At 50.2% G+C, this 24,440-nt stretch overlaps 1 long non-coding RNA gene across 1 annotated transcript; it reads right to left on the minus strand.

Moving 5' to 3' along the window:
- Positions 1-7,011: 7,011 nt before the first annotated feature.
- LOC113594113 (uncharacterized) lies at positions 7,012-13,560 on the minus strand. Its single transcript, XR_003414391.2, has 3 exons — positions 12,559-13,560; positions 10,058-11,754; positions 7,012-8,056 (listed from the first exon to the last, which is right to left on the minus strand). It is a non-coding gene; the product is annotated as an uncharacterized LOC113594113 (long non-coding RNA).
- Positions 13,561-24,440: the final 10,880 nt, after the last annotated feature.

A 24,440-nucleotide genomic window follows, 5' to 3' on the forward strand; every position in this document is an offset into this window, starting at 1 on the left:
TTCTTTTGCAACTCACTGTCCAGTTTTCCCAGCACCGTTTGCTGAAGAGACTGTCTTTATTCCATTGGATATTCTTTCCTGCTTTGTCAAAGATTAGTTGACCAGATAGTTGTGGGTCCATTTCTGGGTTCTCTATTCTGTTCCGTTGATCTGTGTCTTTGTTTTTGTGCCAGAACCATACTGTCTTGGTGATTACAGCTTTCTAATACAGCTTGAAGTCCAGGATTGTGATGCCTCCAGCTTTGGTTTTCTTTTTCAGGATTGCTTTGGCTATTCGGGGTCTTTTCTGGTTCTATGCAAATTTTAGGATTGTTTGTTCTAGCTCTGTGAAGAATGCTGGTGTTATTTTGATAGGGATTGCATTGAATATGTAGATTGCTTTGGGTGGTATCGACATTTTAACAATATTTGTTTTTCCAATTCGTGAGCGTGACATGTTTTTCCATTTTTTTGTGTGTCTTCTTCAACTTCCTTCATAAGCTGTCTATAGTTTTCAGTGTACAGATTTTTCACCTCTTTGGTTAGGTTTATTCCTAGATATTTGATGGGTTTTGGTGCAACTGTAAATGGGATTGATTCCTTGATTTTTCTTTCTGCTGCTTCATTATTGGTGTATAGAAATGCAGCCTATTTCTATACATTGATTTTATACCCTGTGACTTTGCTGAATTCACGTATCAGTTCTAGCAGTTTTTGGGTGGAGTCTTTTGGGTTTTCCACATAGAATCATGTCATCTGCAAAGAGTGAAAGTTTGACTTTCTCCTTGCCAATTCGGATGGCTTTTATTTCTTTGTGTTGTCTGATTGTTGAGGCTAGGACTTCCAACGCTATGTTAAACAACAGTGGTGAGAGTGGACATCCCTGTTGTGTTCCTGACTTTGGGGGGAAAGCTTTCAGTTTTTCCCCATTGAAGATGGTATTAGTGGTGGGTCTTTCATATATGGCCTTTAAGATCTTGAGGTATGATCCTTCTATCCCTATTCTCTTGAGGGTTTTTATCAAGAAAGGATGCTGTATTTTGTCAAGTGCTTTTTCTGCATCTGTTGAGAGGATCATGTGGTTCCTATCGTTTCTTTTATTAATGTGATGTATCACATTGATTGATTTGCAGATATTGAACCAGCTTCTAGCTTCTCTGGAAAAGCAGGAAGGAATCATAATCCAGTGTTGTTCACGGGAGAAAGGAAAGTGGAGGAATTTATCTGCCTCACTCCCACCTTCTATCTCCTAGTATTTGCCCTGTGGGGAGCTAGCTCCCTGATTTATCCAGGCCTTGGTAACTGTCCAGGAAGCCAGACCCTACACCCCGCAGTGAGGAATTTCATCCAAGTCCAAAAGTGGAAAGCATCCAGGAACGAGTGGGGCACCAGCCAAGAAAGGAAACAAAGTCACTGAGCAACCTGAGAAGATATACAAGATGCGTGTCCCATATCATTACCTTCTTGGCCCCTTGTCTAATTCCTCAGATACTAACTCGCTAGCACAGCCCGAGGAAGGCCTGGATTCTTCTTTTGACTGCATCAGTTCCTCAAATGTTTAATGTAGGTGAAGATGTGATGAGACTGAATATTACTGTCAGCTGTCCCTCTTGGGCTTCAAGACAGATGGACACACTCAAACCCTGGCCTGCAAACTTCAGCTTGCTGGAAGGACATCTTAACTCCCGGTAAAGGGTCGCTAAAACAGCAACCAACGTTCACCCACCAGCTTAGAAAAGGTAACTTAAGGGGCACCTGGGTGGCTCAATCGGCTGAGTCCGCAATTCTTGATTTTGGCTCAGGTCATGATCTCATGATTCATGGGATCGAGCCCCACGTTGGGCTCCATGCTGTCTTTGTCTCTCTCAAAATATATAGACTTATAAATAAACTTATAATTAAATAAACAAACGAACAGTTTTTAAAAAGAAACTTAATTGGGTAGATCTGGAGCTTTTGGGCCACCCCTGGGCTGTTTCAGACAAAATTAAAAGACCCTGAAGCCCACATTTTTTTTTTTCTAGGAAATGAGGTGTTCACTCCCAAGAGTTCACCAAGCTTCTTTTTAGTGGTAACCCTTGGAGAGTGGCTGCAAGCAGCAGACAGAGGCCCCGCGAGTCCCTCCGAATCCCAGTGTGCTGAGAGGCCGAGGCCAGCTCCCATTAGCAGATGAGAATGGGCGGTTGGTGGATGGACAGACGGACGGATGGATATGCAGACGGATGGAGGGGCAATGGGTGGGTAACTTAACGGACGAGCCAACTGTTGGGTTTCATGGATGTCTAAGAAGCATTGTCTACACACCCAACAGCCTTAAACGCCCCCTCTCCAGCAGGCACTCAAGGAAATCATTGCTCTGGGTTTCACTGTCTGGAATCCGCCTCTCCAGCAAGCATTTTCCTTGTCCCCACCGCAGCCACCGCCTCCAGTCCCCCACCCTTCTGGCTTGTTCTCAGCTCCGTGCCGTCTCTTTGCATTAAAGTGACAAGCAGTCGCGCAAAGCTGACGACAGGAGGCTGGGGCTGTAATTCGCACTGACATTCACTGGTGCGATCCACTTACTGCCTGGTAAGCCAGCAGGAGATTTGTCTGATTTCGATCCCGGGAAGAGAAGTGACCGCGTTGCTCTCCTCCTGCCACTGAAAACGAGGCACCAGGCTGGTCCTCAGTTCCGGGGCCGGGCTGGCGATGCCCACCTGCACAGCGTGGCTCTTCGGGATCCCCTTCCCTTCCTGGGGCTGGAATGCCCTTTCAGACCTGACATGTGGCAAACACGGGAAGGGACGAGGGCCGTCGTTGGGGGCGGGTGGATCCCGTGTACTCTCCCAGCGGGGGGCAGTGCGGTTCACAGGTTGCCAGGGGCCTCCAAGGCCTCTCCGGGGGAATTAAGGGCCGCTGGGATGTCAGACCCCAGCTGACAGTACCTCGGCAGCCCTCTTTCTGCCTCCCCACCCCCTGTCTTTAACGTGGCCCCGCTGCGAGAGGAATGCCACGGAATGAGAGGCTCACAGGAAGCCACGGCAAGGAGTCAGCTTGTGGGCCCTGCCTGCTACATCATCTACAAGGCCCCGTGCGACATTTTTCAGACACAAAACTTGATGCCCTGGGAGGTTAAGTGACTTGCCCATGAGAATGTGGAAGCCCCTGTTCAAAAAAAGCAGGAAAACTATCATTAAAGGGACTAAGATAGAAGGCTTTTACCTTTCTCCTGTGGCCTCTGAGTTGTCGTGATGTTTTTTATTCGCCATATAATGCTGTTCTAAGCAAAAAAACCCAAAAAACAAAAAAACTAAATAAGTGAATAGATGGACGAATGAAAAATAAATGAATAAAATATTGATTATTAGCGTGGACTTAACCATTCATCTTTCTGTTACACGATGGCAGTTTTAAACGCACCTGCAAGAGCTTTTAACTCAGATGTCGAATCACCAAAACGACACAGTTCATATCTCCTACTTCATAATGCATACACAATATATTTCATTCCTCTCAGAATAATGGAAATGTTCTCGCTGTTCTTATTTCACTTCTTGAAACACACATTCTACCAACTCTCTGTACCTTTCCCTTGCTGATGAGTGGGGAAAGATTGGAAGGAGAAGATTCTATGATTGCCCTAGCTTTACCATTCCTTCCATGTCCTCACTTTCGGTGTCCGTGGTTGGTTATTACCAGGAAACAACCCAAGGCTGAGATAGGTTTCCTTGGCCTTTCTTGGAACCCCACTGTCTTCTTTCTGCAGTCGAGGCCAGTTGTGGTTGGACAGAAAGCTTAGCTCCCCCCCCCGCCCCCCCCCCCCCCCCCCCCCCCCCCCCGCTTAGCCAGTCTTATTGGTAACACGCTTCCCTTGTATTCATTGTGGGTCTGTGGGAACTTGGTGCTCACGTGAAGTTGAAAACGCTATTTGAGATGGGGCAGCGGGGAACAACAGACACTCATATTGTTCACACATCTCTGCTGATGTGCACGCTCCGTTGTCTCATTGACTCCTCTCAGAAAACACAAGTTCAAAGATAAAATTATTGAGAATTTCAAGATGGTGACAGCAAAGCATGAAGTGGGGGCCGTGCTCACCCATGGACCTGGCCCTGCCCATCGGGACGGTGGGATGTGAGAGCTAACACTTAGTGCCTACAGTGACCTGGCACTGGGTCAAGTGCTTTATGTGTTTGAACTCACTGAGACTTCTTGGCAGGCGCCCACAGCAGGTAAGTTATTACCCCATTTCTCAGATACAAAACTTGATGCGCTGGGAGGTTAAATGACTTGCCCAGGGTCACAGCACCTGCCCATGACAGAGGCGAGATGCAGACCCAAGCAGCGTGGTCCTGCCGTCCATGCCCCTGGCCACGAGGCTAAACTGCTTCTCAGGATAAATCAAGGGAACATTTGGCCGGGGGGCAGGGGCGGGTGCGGGGGCGGGGGTGGGGACTCACACATTTTTTCCTCTTGTGTCTGTATTCAGGTTTATACATCCGGGTTGAGGAGTCTTTCTCTTCCCTTCCCATGGGAACCCATAACTTTACTTCTTCAGAATGCTACCTTTGCTCAAACCTGGGTTAAGGGGCTTAGCAACACTTTAAAAATGATGGGGGAGGGGCGGTGAGGTTCACACTGGGAGGCTTTGGGGGGTGTGGGCCCCAATAAGTCAGGACAGGGCATCAGGGGTCTGGGGAAGCCCCTTCCTCCCAGCTGCTGTTAGACTCAGGAGCCTGGGAATTGCAGGAACCCAGCCAGTGAAACCCTGGCTTGGTTTCTCTTGTCCCTTAGTAAACGGTACACACACACACACACACACACACGACCCAGCTGTACCTCCAAGCTATGTTTTTAGAAACTGTGTCCCTTTGCCACCCCCACATCTCCTCTTTCTCAATGTGACTCAGAAGCATTCCCCACCTGCTACCAGGAAAGCAGGAAGGCATCGCTGAGCAGGTTCATCTGGTCACCCTTTGCATCCACAACACTGGCCTGCCTATATCAGCAGGGAGGAAGGAGGAGAGCCAGCCAGGGTGGAGGGCTGTGATAACCCCCTGTTGGTGCTTTCGTACACAGGAGAGGGCAAGGCACGGAGGAAGGGAAGGGAGTGGAGGGCTTGGGGTGGGGCGCACAGGAAGGAAGTGAAAAATCCGATAAGCGCTTTGCACAAGGTCCTGGAAGATGAAGAGGTTGAAGAGTTGCCCAGTGGCCTTACATAGATAGGCCCTAATTGGTTTATCAGTCACTGAACAGTCTAGTCCCATTCAGCCATTTTTTTTTATTATTTATTTTTGAGAGAGAGAGACAGACAGACAGACAGACTGTGAGTGGGAGAGGGGCAGAGAGAGAGGGAGACACAGAATCCGAAGCAGGCTCCAGGCTCTGAGCCATCAGCACAGAGCCCCATGCAGGGCTCAAACCCATGAACCACAAGATCATGACCTGAGCCGAAGTTGGACACTTGACGGACTGAGCCTCTCAGGTGCCTGCACCCCTGTTCAGCCATTTTTTGGCCAACAAAACGACTTACCTTTCCTCTAGAGTAGTGTGTGCTCTCTGATTAGCCATCCAAACAAGAGCGATGTCAAATGTAGCTGTGTCTTCCCTCTCTCGGCATGAAAACCCCGGATCCGACGCCACAAAGAATTCTGTGTCATGTGCATTAAATACACAGTTTGTATTAATACGTGTTCCTGCAGACTGTGTCCCATCATTCAGGAGTTAAGAACAAGTGTACCACAACGGGGGGTACTGACCAGTACCGATTGGACATCCAGATTGAAGAAAGAACACCCGTGCAGGGAAGCTGTGACTTAATGCAATTGCTTTCGTCATCCCGACAGAGCAGCTGCGCTTCCCCACGCTGGTGTTTTTCCTCTTTCCAGAACGCCGAAGGCTTTCTCCGCTCTTCCCATCTTCTGTCGCACAGTGCCTTTTGGACGCTCGTATCGAGCAGCGCCCGCGTGGGGCCGAGTCCTCTCCCGTCCCCTGATTCCTTGTTTGGGCTGTAATACACTCTAGTTCTCTCTGGACACGATGTTTGGAAACCAACAGGCACAGATTTGATGCGCGGTGCAAATGCCAAGCGGCGCTGCTGATGTCACACCATTGACAAAAGAAGACAAGGCCCCCAGCAGATGGACTGGCGTCACGTTCCATACTCCACACGGTTGATTCTTGACAGCTCGGAGCAAACAGCAGCCACTTCGTCAGTGGGAAAGACGCAAGGTCTCATGTCGCCTCAGGCGAGAATTCCCCCAAACGGCCATTTGGGGGTCCTTGCCCACTTCTCAGCACATCTTCGTCTTCACGGTTCTTTTCTTTTCCCTCCTCAAAAATGCTGTTGGTCTCAGGTCTTAGGGACTATAATTGTTGTTCCTCTCAAAATAAAGATCAGGATCCTTTGTACAAAGTAGAGTTTATGACCCACGTCAAGTTGGGCCAACATGATCTCTACTAAAGAACCCCCGAAAATACCTCACTCCTTGCTTGCCCCATTTGCCGAATTTGAGTGAGAAAGGCTCATGGGCGTGAGAGCATATGAAACCATACAATTATGGTCCCTTGTGTTTTTATAGACAGGCCAAAGCGATGGCCAAACGTCAGCCAGTGCTGGACCAAGAAGGGGAGTCAGTAAAAAAGAAATGAGTCGTTCTCTTCTTTTGTTGATAGTTTTCTGCCATCATTTTCTGAGTCTCCAGCAAGGATTCTGACATGATGAGGATACAGTTTATGTTTATAAAAGACCTGCTGCTTTCCAGATTTCTTCTGGCCTTAGCACAGGAGAGCCAGGGGGTCGAATGCCAAGGAGGTGGGGGGTTGATCCCTGGCTGGCTGACCCCACGTCTGGGTTAATCTCCACCAGCCGCCAGCCAGGTAGGAGGCATCACTTGGCTGTAGGGCCACGGTGGACCCTTCCTTTCAAGTCGTTGTGGGTTGCCAAGGAAACAAGGGTGTCTTAAAGTTAAGAATAATTTGCTCCTTAATGGAAACAGTCTCTCTCTAAAGGAAAGTTAACTGGGAAACCATTTGAGTCATCCCAAGTTGCTGTCCCATCCCACCCCCGCCCTACTTTACCCTGTTTGCCTAGAGGTCTTAATTTTGATGATGTATGAGGTGTCAGCCAGAGGTCTTGTGCTCTGCTGCGAAGCACTATAAAAAGGCAGATGTATGACTGTGCCATCCACAAATACCTTAGAAAGTTAAGTGTTAAACCAATGTTAATAATAAATGTTTTCCTCCGAAGTAGGTTATGGCAGCACCACCAGAGCCCTTTGAAGTATAACAAACTAATAAAATCCCAGAGAGCTCAGGAACACCTAACCCTGCCATTGTCTTTATAGTGCAGTGAGGGAAGTTATTAAATGCCATTCCATTTTTTTCTGCCTGAAACCCTTGGATGGAAAGAGGGATGCCTCCCCAGCCCCGACATCTGAACTTGATCTCCAAAGGTGGGAAGTCTTGGGATGAGAAAGCCCCAGGGAATGGAGAACGGACTCTTTAAAAGTCTTTCTGAGGACACATGGCCACTCACTCATCACGTGGACTCAGCCTACCCACCCACCCCCACCACTTTGCTACAAGGTCCCCCTGCTCTAAATGGGGGAGGTGATGTGGTCCAGCCTGTGTGTACCAGTCGTTCAGGGACCACTGGTCTCCACTCTGGCTCCTGCAGAGGTTTATCTGAAGAGAGCCCCCAAGTGGGGAGCCTGTAAGTAGGGCCACACACTTATGGGCACAAGAGTTAGAAGCTTACCTTGTTGCCCTGTCTTTTCTCAGGAAAATTCAAAGTCAAAATTCTACATTCTGCCCCAACAGATGTAAAGCCTTGATGGCTCCTTGTCTTCCATTGCTTCTCATCCAATGGGAAGAGTGCTTGTTGCTGTATCTGTGGCTGTATTTTATTAAAGAGTCTTTCCTGACACAGGAAAAAGAGTCGGAATGACAGGGAAAACGAGCCACGGTGAAGAAATCAACATGTGCCGGTTTTAAGCTAGGTTCCCCAGAAGCAGATCGTGACGGAATATTCCAGTGAAAGTGACGCATTAGGAAGTGTTCCCGGTGTTTTACAGGTACTCAGGGTGCAGAAACAGGCCTGGGAAGGGTAGAAGAACAAACAAGACTAGATGTCAAGCCAGGACCCTAGGAGGGTACTGTTGGCACAGTATGGGTCACACTTACATGTCCCCATCAGAGATGAGAGAGTTGGAGAGTTGGTAGCCTATACGCCTCCATCTGTGGTTAAGGGCTGCAGGAGTGGGACATACGGGGCAGACCCAAAGCTGTTCCAGTAGCCTGGGGGTGTCCTCTGATGCGCAGATGCGGATAAGCCTGGAGTGGAAGCACCAGGAGAGCCCGTGTGCCCAGAAATAGCAAATGATCTGAGGACATATCAACATAGGGCTGACAGCCACTGCTTCACACCCCATGTGCAAGAGAAGCAGAGGAAGAAAGGCCGAGCTTATTTCCAGGTTAACATGTTTGCTCACCACTCATCCATTGACTCAGCAAACATTTACTGAGCGCTTGCTGTATTCCAGCCATTGTGCTAAATGCTGGAGATTAAAAACAAGCAGACAGTACCAATCTTGTACTTGAGAAGCCAACAGTGTAACAGGGTGTGTGTTGGGGGGGGGGGGGGGCGGACACGTACTGAAACGTCTGTCACCCAGCTCAGGTTTGTTTGGACCCAACTATTCCTAGTTGCCATCCAGGTCTGTTCTAGGAAGGGCCAACCCTTCTACCTCGAGGAAGCTCTCTGTATAATTACATAATCCGCGGGTCATCGGGCTGAGCTGCTCAATGCTAATACTGTACGTAGAGATCTCTGGATGAAAAGCACAACATGGGTGTGAGATATTATTAGTGATAAAGGTAGTGTTTAGTAATACCAAGATGAATAGGCTGACACAGGAGTTTTGCTCTGCATTCAGGGACATGTTCCGGGTCTCCCAGGCCCTTTATCTAAGAATCAAATGCTCCCAACATCTATAAAACACTCCTGTCCTGGTTCGTCTTAGGACCTGAGCATTTTTCTGCCATCCACGCTTTGGGAAGTGCCCTGCTGATTCCAAGGACGGTGGCTGCGTGGGCGGCATTTTAGCAACAGCCCAGGCAGACGGGTTACCTAAGGTTACATTCACTCATTGCCCTTGAGCAACGGGCCAGCCCTGGGAAGGGAGGAAACGGAATTGGAGTGGAGACTGATAGCAAAGCATTTCTCACGTGTAGGGTAAAGTGGGTTAGGAAAAGTACGGTCTCCGTGCCCCTCCATTCTTAGGGCTGAGGACTTGAAGATCAGAACAGGCCCTCGAGGGTAGCTTGCCAGATAAAAGAGAGGGCACACGCTGGAACCACACTTCAGATAAACAGTGAATACTTCTTTTGGCATAAGTATGTCCCAGACATTTCATGGGGTATGCTTATAGTACAACCTGATTTGTCGCTTACCTGAAATTTTAGATGCAACTGGGCATCTTCTATTTTTACTTGTTAGAGTTTACTGGCAACCCTACCCCCAGGGGCTTCTCCAGGAGGACTTTACTCCTTCAGTTCCCCGACCAGGTGAGAGCTGGAAGCCCACGTGACCAGGGGAGACTGCATCTCAGCCACATGGGGGGTTCAGATCTCTCTAATCCAGCCATTTATCTGAAGTCAACTAACGTCACTTAACATCCTCACCTGTTGCTGGGATTAGGGATGTAGACCCCAAACTGTTCTTTAACTTACACTGAATTTCCTTAGTGCCAAGTAGAAAGCCCAGCTGCCTTGGGGAGACAGCGGGCACGTGCGTGCATGGGTAGCAAAACGGAGGCAGAGAAAAGACCAAAGTAAGAGTCTCTTAGCAGGGGCTCAGATTCCAGAATTTCTTTTTCAAATGTAACTCCTTAGATTTTGTTTTTAGTCTGGAATGGGCTTACCTTATGCTTATGAAGAAGTTCAACGATGCTTTATTATTTTAAAACTACCAGAATGAAAAGCTCGTGTAAAATTAAATGCCGTGTGCAGATTTTAAAGGCACAGAGAAGTATAACCAGCCCCAACCCTCAAAGCTGTCAACGCCTTTTCCCTGGCAGAGCACTTTCCCAGCAATTACCTCATCTGAGCCTTGACACAGTCTTGGGGGCAGGCGACACCGATGTTATCCAGCCATTTGGTAGGTGAGGCAGGTCAGGGCAACACAAGTTGAGGGCTTTGTCCAGAGTGACAGTAGCGGCGACATCTGTGATCCCGGTTCTTCCCATCTGAACAAGCTGTGAGGCAGTAAACCCGGAGCCAGACTCTGGACTTTAGAATCAAGGTCTGGGGTATGTCGCTTAAGGATGCTAGACCTTGCCTCTCGCAGTATATTTGGCAGAGGCCACAGATTCCTTCCATAAATCTTTATTGAACCCGTATGATGTGCCAGGCACGGTCCAGGTGCCGGGGACATGGCTGCGAAAGGCAGACGAGGTTGTGGCCTTCGTGGAACTTCCACCCTGGAGATGGTGTCAGATGGTGACAAGTCCTCTGAAGATGGGGACAGAAGGAATGGGTGGGAAGTGGGGCTGCCTTATGGAAGGGGAACAGGAAGCTCTCTCTGGAGAGGGGCCGCCTGAACCACCGGTCTCGTGTCCCATCTGGATCCTTGGCTTAGCAGACAGCGGGAACGCAGAGATTCAGGGTGGAAAAAGATTGGTGTTGGAGGGACAGCAGGGAGGCCAGAGGGTCAGAGTGGAGCTGACGAGCTGGAGAGCAGGGAGAGGAGGTCTGAGCGCCAGGCAGGCCACGGTCAGGAGTTTGGACTTTAATTGTGACAGGGAACGCATATCTTAGCCCTTCTCACCTTCTCCTGTAAGGCTCAAGAAAGAAAGAGATTGTGGGCTGAGGCACAGACCAGGCAGTGTGGAGAGTACACGGAGCCCCTCACAGATGACGGCCGGGAGTCCCGTGGCCTTTGGAAGGGGGTGGGGGAGACACCCGGCTGCTGCCTCCTGTTCAAAGCTTGGCTGCTGGAGCCGGGGTTTTCCCAGGATGTAAACTTCTCTTCCCCGAAGCTTCAAGTGCTTCTCCTAAAAGCTAGCAGGGACCCTGGTAAGGTTTCCGATTCTGCTACAGTAACTTTCAGGCCCTCGTGGCCTTTTGACACGGGCCGCAATGTCCCCGTGTGCCTACGCAGACCGCAAAGCAGAGACGGAGCAGTCCTGGCGTGAGGGTGGACGGAGCCGGGCTGTGGCACAGCCGGGCCAAAGAGCCAGCTCCTCGGACTTGGGAGGAGGTCACCGTATCCAGGAGCCAGCTTAAATCATTGAGACTAGCAATTCTTCAAGTGTGGTCCCCGGACCAGCAGCATCAACACCAGGTGGGAATTGGTTAGAAATGCCGAGTCAGGACCCCTGGAGTGGAGCTCAGCATTTTGTGTTTCGACAAGCGCTCCTGACCCTTCTGGTATTGAGCAGTTTGAGAACGACTGCTTTAAAGGAAAGCTGGGCAGATGGGTTTTTATTTTTTATTTTTATTTTTTTAAAATATATATCCTACTCTGGCTAAGACTTGGCTCTCCGCGTAAAGTCCAATGAGAACAAGACCCGAAACCTTCACGGCACGGGGATAGGTGATGTCGGGACCCCAACCAACCACGGAGCCTATCATCGGAGTTGTAATTTCTCCAATTCAAAGGAATTCTGCGATGAAACATATTCATGAAGAAGAAACCCTGGCTGCTTCTCCCAAATCGACCCCCAGCCCTCAGTCTATTCTTGGCGCATTCTGGATGTTCCTGGGTGGGACAGCATTCGTTCTCGCGCTGACCTGCTGAAGATACAAAGACAGTAAAACCCTCAAGGAGCTTGCATCCAGGAGAGGCTCGTGACTTGTAAATGAAAAGTTACAACGCAGGGCAGTAGGTGCTCCAGAGCACTCTGGGTTGGGGCGAGAGAGGCGGAAGGAAGGAGGGAGGAGGTCTCAGCCGGACCCAGAGGAAGAGGAACACGGGAGTGCGGCGAGTGCGGCCAGGGTTAACCCAGTTCAACCAGTCCGGTGGCTGAGTCAAGTCATGATGCAGTCAGATGGAAAGCTCCAGCCCACACCCCTGCTTTCTCCCTGAGAACAGAATTGTCTGCAGAGCCTGAGGGAGCCTGGAAGAGTGAGGGCACCACCCGCAGCCCCAGGCCCCAGGTTGCTGACCAGGGGCTCCTTTTTCTTTCTTTTTTTCCTTTTTAAATTTGTGTATGTTTATTTATTTTTGAGAGAGAAAGACGGAGCGCAAGTGGGGGGAGGGGCAGAGAGAGATGGAGACACAGAATCTGAAACAGGCTCCAGGCTCCGAGCCGCCGGCACAGAGTCCCACGCGGCCCTCGAACCCACAAACCATGAGATCATGACCTGAGCTGAAGTCGGACGCTTAGCCGACTGAGTTCCAGGCTCCCCTGGAACTTTTTTTTTTTTTTTATGCTTTCTGCATTTTCCTATGTTTCTACAACTGGCATGCATCCCTTTTATATGAAGAGTTTATAAAAATTAAAACGCACACATATGACTTCCCCCCGGGTGTAAGGAACTCCTCTCTTGCTTCCTCCAGACAGCTGCCTCCTGGTCCAGTCCTGGTGAGTGACCCACCTTGTCTGTTTTTTATTTCCTCTTGGCAAAATGGACGTCATAATCCTGGCCTTTCCCAAACCTCAGAAGATGGTTGCCAGTCACTGTCACCTCCTGCTTATAAAACCCCAGGTGAACGCTAATGAGTGTTATTACTAGCACACTAAAGCCTCCTGGGAGAGGTGAGTCACAGAGACTATGACATCACTATTGAGACTCACACGAGGAAGGAATAGTCTCCTGGGACAAGGATTCCCGTGAGGCCGCCTCTTCCCGGACACCTTCCTCTTGTGTATGTTTCCAAGAGGGGCTGGAGGGTGGACCTGTATGTCCATAAGCTACTGCTGGGACCGGACGGCTGGAAGCCTCGGCGACATACCGCCGAGCCTCTACTCAGACCCCGTAGAGCAGCGCGGTTTGGCTGATGTCGGCTGGGATCAGCTGGCTTGGGCTCCAGGCTGCAGTTTGGGTCCGGGTCTGTGCCACATGTCTCTCTTCCTCCGGGGACCAGCGAGCTAGCTGGGGCACGTTCTTCTCACGGCGATGGCAGAGGCACAAGAGGTCACGCCCCGTCGCACAAGCACATCTCAAACCACTACGTGCGTCACATCTGCTAATATTCCCGGGTCAAGCCCAGAGTCGCAGGGCAGTAGACGTGTTCCTCTTCGAAAATTGTCGGAGGATCTGCAGAGTCACACGCAGAGGGTGTGGATGCAGCGGAAGGTGGGGAATGGAGGACAGTGACTCAACCCTGGACGAGGACGGTTGGGAAGGACGTGAGCGAGGAAGCTGTTGGCTACCTGACCGCCTGGACTGGGGGAGGGGAGCGATCGGAAGCGGGGGGCTGCAGCTGTTGGAGATGGCTGGGAAATTCCTGCGCCGCACCCCTTCCCTTCCTCACTCCCGGCTGATGTTTATAGGGGGCTCGGCTTGGAGCTCGGTGGGGCTCTCACCTGGGTCACGGTAGGGGGCAGAACGAAGGCAGGACTCCATTCCATCCAGCTGTTTTCCTAATCTACTCCGTTTCCAAACCTGCAGCCTGTGGCCATAGTTTAAATGCTTTTTAATTGGCAACATTCCTGCCTCTTGTGTTGCCATGGTTTTGAAAGGTTGTGGGTATTTTTATCATCCCAAGACCACATCTCAAGCACTTCTCTGGCACGTAAGCATCTTCATGATTGGGGTTCTCCCTGGGAAGATCGAATGGGCGTGTCCCCAGGCTGGCCTGTAAGGATCCATCTAGCGGTGTGGTCTCTCGCCTGAGACGGTGGTCCCCCCGCCAGGACGGCACTTGGGGAAGGCCGGGAGGAGGGGAGGCTTCTGCAGAAGAGCACGCGCAGGGCTGAGGAGATGCCTCCACAGAGACAGCAGAGAGGGACAGCTGCAAGGGACAGAGCCCGGGGGTAGGAGCTGGGAGGCAGCCGGCCATGCCGAGACTAGGGCTTCGGGGCCCCCCAGCCTTAATGGTGACAAACAAGGCCAGGCAGGAGGGCTGAGGGAAACGAACGCAATCTGTGACCCTGAAATACGGGGCCTAGCATCGACCAAGGGCCTCTCACCAGCAGGGAGCCTGGGTTAGGATGATTTCTTTTCACTGGAACCAGATGACTTTGGCACAAGTACAAAACAAGAGTATCCTTTGCCTTCTGAAAAGAAACATACGTGTAAGAGAAAAAGGCCTCGTGTGGAATTCTGCCCAATAACGGCAGGACCAACATGGATGCCCCTGGTGCGTTTATACCTGCTTTGCAAGAACTCGCCGTCACTATCAAAAGTCAAGGGTTGAGTCTCATTGTGAGAAAAATCATCAGATACCTCCCCAAACACCTGACCGGCGCTCCTCAGAATCCTCAAAGTCGTCAAAAACAAGGAAGTCTGAGAAACAGCGACAGCCCAAGGGGATCCTAAGGAAGCCTGAGGATTAGACATGATACAGCCCTGGACGGGATCCTGGATCAGAAGAAGACATTAGGTGAAAGCTAAGGAAATCCAAATAAACTATGGACTTTCGTTAATAATGTATTAATAGGCGTTTGTTAATTGTAACAAATGTGCCATGCTAATGTAAGATGTTTATAAATACTAGAAACAGGGTAAGGAAGGTCGTGGAACCTTCCGTACTATCTTAATTTTTCTGTAAATCTAAAACTGTTCTAAAAAATAAAGTCCACTTAAAAAAAAAAATCAAGTCAAGGGTCAAGAGCACAGACTTGGAAGCCAGGTTGCCTTGGGTCCAATCCTGGCTGTGCTGACCTTGGACAAGCCAGTTAGCCCTTCCGTGCTTTGGTTTCTCCATTGCAAAATGGGAGTAATCAGACTACCTCTGACTGTCCTGGGGGCTAAACCCTAGAAGAGTGCCTGGCACCTAGTAAGGGCTACACGTGCTTATTTAATCGCAAATAGAACTAAAAGTGTGGGTCCACCTCCCGTGTTCTATAAAACAAGAAAAGCACACATTAGCTGAGTTTTTGTTTTTCTTTAAAAAAAAAAAAAAAGAAAGGAAACAAGTTTCCGTGAGGATACGGAGAAAAAGGAATGGCCATGCACTGTTGGTGGGAAGGCACACTGGTGCAGCCACTGTGGAGAACAGTATGGAGGTTCCTCAGAAAGTTAAAAACAAGAACCACCCTATGATCTAGTAATGCCAGTACTGAGTGTTTACCCAGGGAAACACTAACTTGAAAAGATTCACGCACCCTTATGTTTACTGCAGCATTTACAAGAGGCGAGGCATGGTAGCAATTCTGGTGTTTATCAATAGACAAATGGGTAAGGAAAGTGTGGTAAACACACACACACACACTGGAATATTATGCAGCCATAAAAAAGGATGAGACAGTGCCATTTGAGACACGGATGGACCCAGAAGGTATTATGCTAATTGAAATAGGTCAGACTGAGACAAATACCATACAATGCCACTTATAAATGGAATCTAAAAAAACCCGAATAAACAAAGAGCAGAGTCAGACCTATAAACACAGAGAACGAACTACTGATGGGGGCAGGAGCAGTTGGTAAAAGGTGAAGGGGAAAGGGAGACACAGGCTTCCAGGGATGGAAGGAGGAAGTCGCAGGATGAAAAAGCAGAACGTAAGGAACATAGTCAATGATGCTGTAATAGGGATGTAACGGTAGCTATGCTTGTGGCGAACACAGCATCGTGTATAAACTTGTCAAATCGCGATGTTCCGCACCTGAAACTGATGTAACATTATGTCTCAACTGTACTCAATCAAAAGAAAAAAAAGGAGCATGCTCAGGGTTCACTTCGGGCTCCACTGTCCCATAAAATCCGCCACCCTGCCCCCTTCTTGCAGCTTGGCCTGAGGTCAGCTCTTCCTGATCTTTCTCCTGAATGTTTCTCAGCCAGGTTCAGATGAGATGCCCCAGTCTGGAAACCTCCTCCAGAGCTGTTATCAGCATGGGGAGACAGACTGCCTCCTCCTGCCCTGCCTCGTCCTTCTGCCCTCGGATGCCCTGAGCATTCTACTCAGTCCAGGATCCAGCAATATTCCCGGACACGCCCGGCCTCACTGCCCTCCCCCAATCCCACGGCCCTCCCCTGGCCCCACTGCCCTCCCCCACACCACCCAGCCACCTCTCCTGCCCGCACGGACATCCTTCCGGCTCAGAGCACCTTGGGAAGGAAGGGCGCGTCACCGCCCAACAGGATGCTTAGGAAACGCGTGTGTTCCTTATTGCTCAGGAAGAAGTCTCCCTGAAGAACAATCCTGAACTTTGTCCAGACGGTTGAGAGTTTGACACAGTCATCTTCCTGTGAGCATCTGACAAAAGCCTATCTGCGTCCAAGCAGAATCAGACGCACACATCTGCCGTTTCCTTCGGTTGGGAGTTCGGGCTCGCGGAGCTCTTTCCGGCTTGCTCTCACGGCCACACTCCCTCTCAGGGGCCACTGGGTACAGCAAAAGCCAAACACTACACTGAAGAGGCAGTGGCCGCGGGTCTCCAGCCACAGGATGAGGCTGGATCTCCCAATGCTCTTCTCTGGTACATTCCCTCACTCTCTGATGAAGAGGCCTGTTTCTCGTCTACACTCCCAAGACACTGGTGAAGGGGGGTGTTCATATGACCCTCATGCTTCGGGCGAGGGGACCAAGGCCTTCGGAAGACAACAGAGATTTCAGGCACGTTTCCCGCTCGGAGAAGGGGTCACCATACGCCTCCCACCTTCCATCCAGGCTTAGCTCGTTTCCTTTGTTTTTCCTTGCTCTCCGTCATGCCAGTGCTTGGCGATGAGCTACCTACATAGACCACGGGCCTAATAATAACACGGGCTTTATTAGCACCTAACATTCGGGGACCACTGGAGTTTTGGCAAAAGCAATATTTACTAAGTCATCTGCTTGTTACAAACAAACCCTCCCGTCTCTGGGGCAGCCTTAAAAAGAAGAGGCTGCTGGCTGGGAGAACCCTACACAGCAGTCACTTCGCGACTGTTTTTTCTTCTCCATTTTTAAATATCAAATCCTGCCCGGGGCTCACTTGCACAGGGTTGATATTTAAGATCTACAGCAACTAGTATGGCTCAGTTTCGACCAATCAGAATGGTTGCTGCCTAGGGTACCCAGCCAAGGTCTGACCCCCCACATCCACCCCCTGTTGGTCAGACAGTGCCCCTGAAGTTTCAGGATTAGAGGACAGTCCAGGGAGTTCCAGGAAAGGAGTCTAGGTGGTCGGGGCAGTGGGACAATGGTTACACCAGTGACAGGAAAAGGATTCGGTGTTTAACCAGCTGATTGTCGACCCTAATGCGTGCATATTCTCAGTTCCTAGAAAGTCCAGATCCATACCACATGGCTGACCATAGATTTGTCCCTAAGCGTACCCAATGGTTGATTACAGCAGGCCGAGAAGCAGAGGAGTTTGGATTCAAGAGCCTTGACGATTTCATTTTAGTTCATCCCACCTCGCCTCTCGTTCACTGGAGCTGGAAGGGAAGTGAAGAGGGGTCGGATGAAAGGTTATCTGTAACGCACAGATGTAGGCAGTGGGACGTCAGTGGCAAATGATAGCGTGAGATGGTCAAGGCTGGAGAAGCCCAAGAGGGTCCCCAAGCCCAAAGGACGAGTGTAGAGTTAGACTTGAGAGACAGGACAAACAGGGCGGATGCTGGGAAGATTCTAGTACAAGAGGGTCAAGGGGACCAGAGCATAGTGAAGCAAAGGAGTCCAAAACCATTGTCTCAAAAACCCCACCATCTTTGCCATGGAAAGCTTAGCTGTGGTTCAGTGGAAGGAAGGGGCGGAGCTACTCGATACTTATCAGCTCTTATAACCCTCTTGTAAAAAGATTTTCCTCGTGTTTGCAGCCGGCTCATATAGCAAGTTCTTTCTGGAAAAGCTGTCCTAGATGCCAAAGCTGATACATCAGAAGGACCTTCCTCATTCGAAGACTTAACTTCCTACTGGGAAAAAACATGCTTTGGATGAGTGGTCTTTTCCATCAGAGTCCAAAATCTTGATGACTTCGGCAGCACAGTAATTCTAATATAGCCATTTTCAAAGTGGGCTGGAAGGCCACCGGTGGGATGCCAGAATTCTCTGATGGATGCAAGCCGCTCTCCAAACATGTGAGTCCTGACTTCTGCTCGTCTGAGTGAGCGCCACCCAATCCCTCAACTGTCATTTATGGAGAACTCATCCCTTCTTACCGGTAACTTATTAAGTGAATCATTAAGGATGACTGAATTTGGAATTTGTGACACAGAATTTCTGTGTGACTAGAATACTTTTACTCTGCCTTGTATCCTGGATCCTGTCATCCATGTGACATGTGGCGACTTGCAAAGGTCCTGCTGTGCACGCGTGACTGTAGAAGGTCACAGTGCCCACACTTCGGAGGAAGCAAGCTTTGTTATCTTTCATCAGTTGTTGCTACTATGGTATCCGTGTACTGTAGTTGGTTACAGATGATCTGATCTGCTCTGTGATGCTTAGGATTCCATAACCGCCGCATCAGTATTTGGGTCCTGTAATTTTCTAATAACTAGATGGGAAGATGTGCATCCACTGTGGCTCAGATAGGAATCATGGGTACCCCTATTGCAAAAGCAAGCGTTTACATAATACCCCCCCCCCACCCCAGAAAGCAAGCTACTTGTATGATAACAGTTTGCTATTGAAGATATCTTTGCCTCACCTAAGTGGCTTGGAGTAAAAGTCTGAAGGTTATTGGTCCTCTCGGCGAAGGTTTTTTTAAACGTTAAGTTTTTGTTTTGTTTTTTTTAATGTATCTTAGGGGTGCCTGGGTGGCTCAGTCGGTTGAACGTCCAACTTCGGCTCAGGTCATGATCTCACGGTGCATAGGTTCGAGCCCCACGTCAGGCTCTGTGCTGACAGCTCAGAGCCTGGAGCGTGCTTCTGTGTCTCCCTCTCTCTCTACCCCTCCCTTGTTTACACTCTGTCTCTTAATAATAAATAAACGTTAAAAAAATTTAAAATATATGTATATATATATTTTAAATTCCTGTGATTCAAAAGTCAAAGCAATACTAAAAGGTATAATTAAGAAGTTTCATTCCCACGGCTCCCCAGTCTACTTGGTTCTCCGTCCCTCCCCCTAGAGGTCACCACTATCAGTGTCTTATAAACCTTTCAGTGTTACTTCATGCAAATAGAGAGTATTTTCTTCAAAAAGAGAGGTTTTAGATATTTCACTAGTGCACAGAGCTCCCTCGACCCCACATTAAAAGGTAAAGTTAAATAAGGTCGATAAATTCAGAAGTGACCCCAGGAGGCTGAAATTGCTCTGAGGTTTCTCTTCCTATGACTTTCAGCAGCAGCGACCTTTTTAAAATATACCTGGCTCTTGGGAAAACAATAGAATAGTTTTTTCCCGTCTCCGTGTCTCTTTTATACCCCTCTGCCTCCTCCCATGTCAACAACCCCACGAGGGTCTCTGACAGAGGCCCGCCTCCAGCAAACCCACCTGTCTAGGGGCTCATCACATCAGTCCCCGTGGGAACGGATGAATGGGTTGTAATACGCACACGATCTTCAGGGAAGAAATGGCTGGCTGATTCAAATCAAGTTTCCTCCGACTGGAGACGGTCCTTCAAAATGGATCCAGTGGAGAAACTTGATCCCGGAGGATGTCCCAAACATGCAACGTCCAGCCTCTTTATGGAGAGTGTATCACGGGCCAGGTGTTATGGTAGGTGCCAGGAGGAAGGGTGGGCAGGGCACAGTCCCTGCCCTCACGGACCTCACAGTCTCGGGTGAGGTACAAGACGTTGTCTAAGAGCTGTGAGGAAGGCCCCTTCCCCCCCAGGGGGGAGAGCTCAGAGCCTTCGTGGGGGAAGCCACATCTAAGCTGTGACAAGAAAGGCAAGAAGCTCAGCCAGCGAGTGGGGGTCTGAGGTGGCATTATGTGCCAAGGCCTCGGCACGAGCAAGCCAGAGGCCTTCCTCCTCTCCAACTGGGACCTTGCAGAGAAAATCCTGGTCATCGAAGGAGTGACTTTAACGGAGGTGCAGGGGCAGCGGGAGTTGGAGGTGTTTGGGAGAGCGTGGGGGTGTGGAATCCCTCCCATCACTGCACAGGGACGTGCGCCTGGGCCTGGGCGGTGGGGAGGCGGTGCCAGGCAATAGCCACGATATCAAATGCCTTCTCTCCCAGGGATCCCCAAGTTTATGCCAGGTACCACCCCATGCCTTGCTTTGGAAACCTCAGAAAATGTCATAGCAATGGGAGCTCGGAAGGAAAGGTCTCAAAATGTCAGTGAGTCAGAAGGTGAATCAATCGGGTTCCCGACAGAAAGGCAGATGGCACATTCATAGCAGGATGACCTGGGCAGGGATTATTTAGCAAAGTGTGGGCATGTGAGGGCACGACCGGAGGCAGAGTGACCGGTGCCTCACCCCTCTTAGGCCCGAAAGAAGGAGAATGGAGATAGGGAGATAGTCTGTGGGGAGACGCTGTCTCGTTAAGCTCCTGGGCCTTGAGAGGGGCAGTGGCCTTCAGCAGAGGTGACCTTGCAGAGAGAGCCAGGCCCATAAATTCCTCCCCTCGCTCTCCTTCCTTCTGGCAGGCCTCCCAAGTCGCTGAGGCCGGCCTAAGCCGAGGGCCCGGGGCCTGCCCATGAGGCTCCAGAAACAGACCAGCTTGGGGCAAGGATCCGGAGGGGCAGCGGCGGCCGGAAGACAGAGGGACCCCCCGCGTCCTCACTTGCCTCAGGGAGGCGGGAGAGGCTGGACAAACTTTCTTGTCTTCCTTCTGCTTTTCTCTCTTTTCCTAACATTCTCAAAATGAGCAGATGTGACTCCTGGCACTGGAGAAAATGTGATTTTTTGATTTAAAAGGCCAAAACACAAACCACATCAACAACCATGAAGTCAACAAAGAATGTGTACCAAGGAGGCCCCACTGTGCGGTGCAAATGCCTTTAGTGATTAGAGCAGAAAAGGGAGACCTCACAAAAACATTCCTTCCCACTCTGAAAAGCCGGCTGACCCTTTGCCACAGGCCACTGACCACAAGCAAAGCAAACGCAGCTCGCCCTCTCAACTGAGCCCTTGGGAAGCGGAGTCACCGGGCCCTGAAGAAAGTGACCCCCAAGCCCCTCTTGCTTCTCTGCGGCGAAGCTTGTGTAGAAGGAGGGCGTGGTAGGGGAAGACACTGGGCGTGCCAGGGACGTGGGTTCCATCCCCAGCTCGGTTGCTTCGCCGTGGGGGCGCCACAGGCAAGGGACTGTGAGCGTTGCTCCGGCACCTTCCGTCTTGAAGGCATCTTGAAGGATCCTGGCTTTGCAAACTGCCAGAACCTCGGCAAATATTACGTGCAAATGAAGGAGAGGAGGGCACAGAGGAGAGCAGCCACCACAAAAGGCAAGAACAAATGTCCCAACTGTCCTCTCTGTCATGGCCCACAACATGTAGGAGGGCTGCAGCACAGACAGCCCTTAGGCAGAAAGAACACACTTTCCTCTTGGGTGAATCGAGGAGAAACACACATGGGCCAGAGGCAGGTGCGATCGATTTCTCTATTTTCCTTTTTTTTAAGTTTTTAAAAATGTTTATTTATTTATTTTGAGAGAGAGAGAGACAGACAGAGAGTGCGAGTGGAGCAGGGGCAGAGAGAGGGGGAGAGAGAATCCCAAGCAGGCTCTGCACTGTCAGCCTAGAGCCCAACGCAGGGCTCGGTCCCACGAACCTCAAGATCATGACGCGAGCCGAAGGCAAGGGTCGGATGCTCAACTGGCCGAGCCACCCAGGCGCCCTTCTCTATTTTTCACCAGATGGCCTTTCTCTCTGTCTGTCTCTATCTCCTCTGCCTTCTCCAATCCTCAGCTCCCGGGACTCAGGGTCCCAGAACCTGACCAGGAGTTCTCTCGTGCAGCCCTCTCCCCACCTACAGGGCGGAGGTAGATTCGCAGGTGTGGGGCTTTCAGAGACCTCAGAGGCAGAACTTAACGGCTACCTTGGCTGCCTTTGGCAGTGCAATTTCAGTGTGTGTGCGGAAAGTCCCTCGTCCCATGAGGAAGGGACAAGATGGATGAGGCCAATGGAAACCCTATCTCACCTCATGAGAAAAATCAGAGCCGAAGAGGGTGTGAAAAGAAGGCAAGATAAGGAAATAGGAAAGCCACGTGAAGACCGCGTGAAGCCTGAAAATGTGATCATGTTCTGTCATAGCCCTCAGTCCCTTTGACATGTGACATACTCACAGCTGGAGCCTGAAGGTTTTAGGGCCAAAGGGAAATGCGGGGGCCAAGGAAAACTCTCGTCAGAGGCTAGACCTTCCCCAGACCCTTCCCGCCTCTCAAGGCTCCCACCACAACCCGGAAGGGAAAAGTAGCCACACCGTCAGGCACCCCCCTGTTGCTTGGAAACCCTGAGCCTGTCTTCCCCCCTAGTTTAAACCATGTGAGCTGACTCACAGCTCCTTGGTACTGGGAAAGGGTGGCTGCTGGGAACAGGGACTCTCGGAAGAGAGCAAGGTATGAAAATGAAGCACTTGTCCTTCCTGCAGGATGGGGTAGTGGCTAAAAGAACGGATTTGGAGGTCAGATTGAGAAGGTCCAAAGCCCATCTCTTCCTTACCCATTTGGCCCTCTGATCTACCTCTGGAAACGGCGATGCAACGCACAATACACGGCCCCAACTCGGGCACATTCTTGCCTTAAAAGAACTGATCTTGAAACTAATCGAGGCTCTGGATCTCTAAAGTTTACCGAAAATATAAGGATTGATGAAGAAATTCAGCAGCACCGTAAAGACACAAGCAGCCCAATCCAGAATGTGGGACGTTCTACCGGCTAAGTGACCTAGTGTCCTCAACAAATCAACATCATTGAAAAGGGACAAGAGGAGTGGAAATTGTTAAAGAATCAAAAAGACCCAAGAGATAGGAACCGTCAAAAGCAATGCCTGAGCCTTGCTTGGACCCTGATTTCAAAACGAAACAAAACAACCCTGAGGAGACATCTTTAAGAGAACTGATCGAATAATAAGGATTGACTGTTAATTTTGTTAGGGTGAATCATGGTGTGGTGCTTGTATTTCTAAAAAGCCCTCACCGATTACAGATGCACCCTCAAGTATTAATGGCTGAAACGACACGGTGTCTGGGAGTCACTGAATGAGGGAGTAACAGGGGACAGAGTTCAACGGTCGGAGCTGGGTAATGAGTGCCTGAGCTTTCATCACACCCTTCTGTCCTCATTGCACATACATATTTTTTTATAGCAAAACGTCTCATAAAGGCAGCATTACATGACTACAGATCGTGTCAGGTGCCGGATCGGACCCCTTTGGTGCCACCTCAGCAGCTGTTGGGCTGACCAGTGTTTGCATCCCTGGTTGGGGGGGACAGCTCCCGCAGCTCTGACCTGCCCCACGTCCGGACGGATACAGGGGTCTCTCTGGCTTGGAGCCAGAGATGCCAGCTTGAGGGTGCTGAGGACATCCCTGCACCCCGCAGGGAGGAGCCCACGAGTGCAGGGGAGTCAGTGCCCCGGGGGCAAGAAGTCCACGTGCCTTGCTTTATTTTTTTTAAGTTTATTTATTTTGAGAGGGAAAGAGAGTGAGAGAATGAGCGTCCAAGAGCACACACGAGCCAGGGAGGGGCAGAGAAAGACGGACAGAATCCCAGGCAGGCCCCCCACTGTCAGCACAGAGCCTGATATGGGGCTCGAACTCATGACCTGAGCTGAAACAAGAGCCGGAAGCTAAACCCACTGAGCCCCCCGGGTGGTTCTCTCCCTGCCATTTTGAGAGAGAGAGAGAGAGAGAGAGAGAGAGAGAGAGAGGTGTCCCGAGGGCCTGGCTTTAAAGGTGCGTAGGACCCCTTCATGTCAGCTGGCCAGTGACAGAGCTGGACTAGGGGTTCTGTCTGGACGGCTTCCACAGCACCAGCACAGGGCTTTGCCCACAGCAGGCTCTCACTAGGGATGTTTTGCATGGTCAAATAGAGACCGAAACAACACAACGCACTTAACAGTCGAGGCTTCTGAAAATAGATCTTTTTTTTTTCATGTGGCTGATTTTAAGATCCCAAAGTATCATTGAGAAAATGAGTACCTACCGAGGAAGACAGGCTTTTGTGCCCCAGCAATACCCTTCCACACAGGTGGTAAAACACGAAGCTTGCCATCCCTTAGCTCCGCCTTCAACGTAATGAATCCAAATGTCCACACAGGTAGACGTACATGCAAACAGGTGTTGGATGCTGCATCCTGCTGCGGATAAAAATAGCTTGGGAGCTTGGAACAACACTCTGCTTTAATTCCAGGAATTAAAAAAAACCAAAAACACCTTGTCGCGAGGCACAGAATCTCAGTTTTGAAAATAATGGGCAATTCCCCCCCCGCCCCCCCCGAGCACACGAATATTTTAAACATTAACAGAAGCAAGATAACACGCAGGGGCAACTCCTCAGGCC

This window comes from Acinonyx jubatus, chromosome C2 (genome assembly GCF_027475565.1).
Source record: "Acinonyx jubatus isolate Ajub_Pintada_27869175 chromosome C2, VMU_Ajub_asm_v1.0, whole genome shotgun sequence".
Lineage (NCBI taxonomy): Eukaryota > Metazoa > Chordata > Mammalia > Carnivora > Felidae > Acinonyx > Acinonyx jubatus.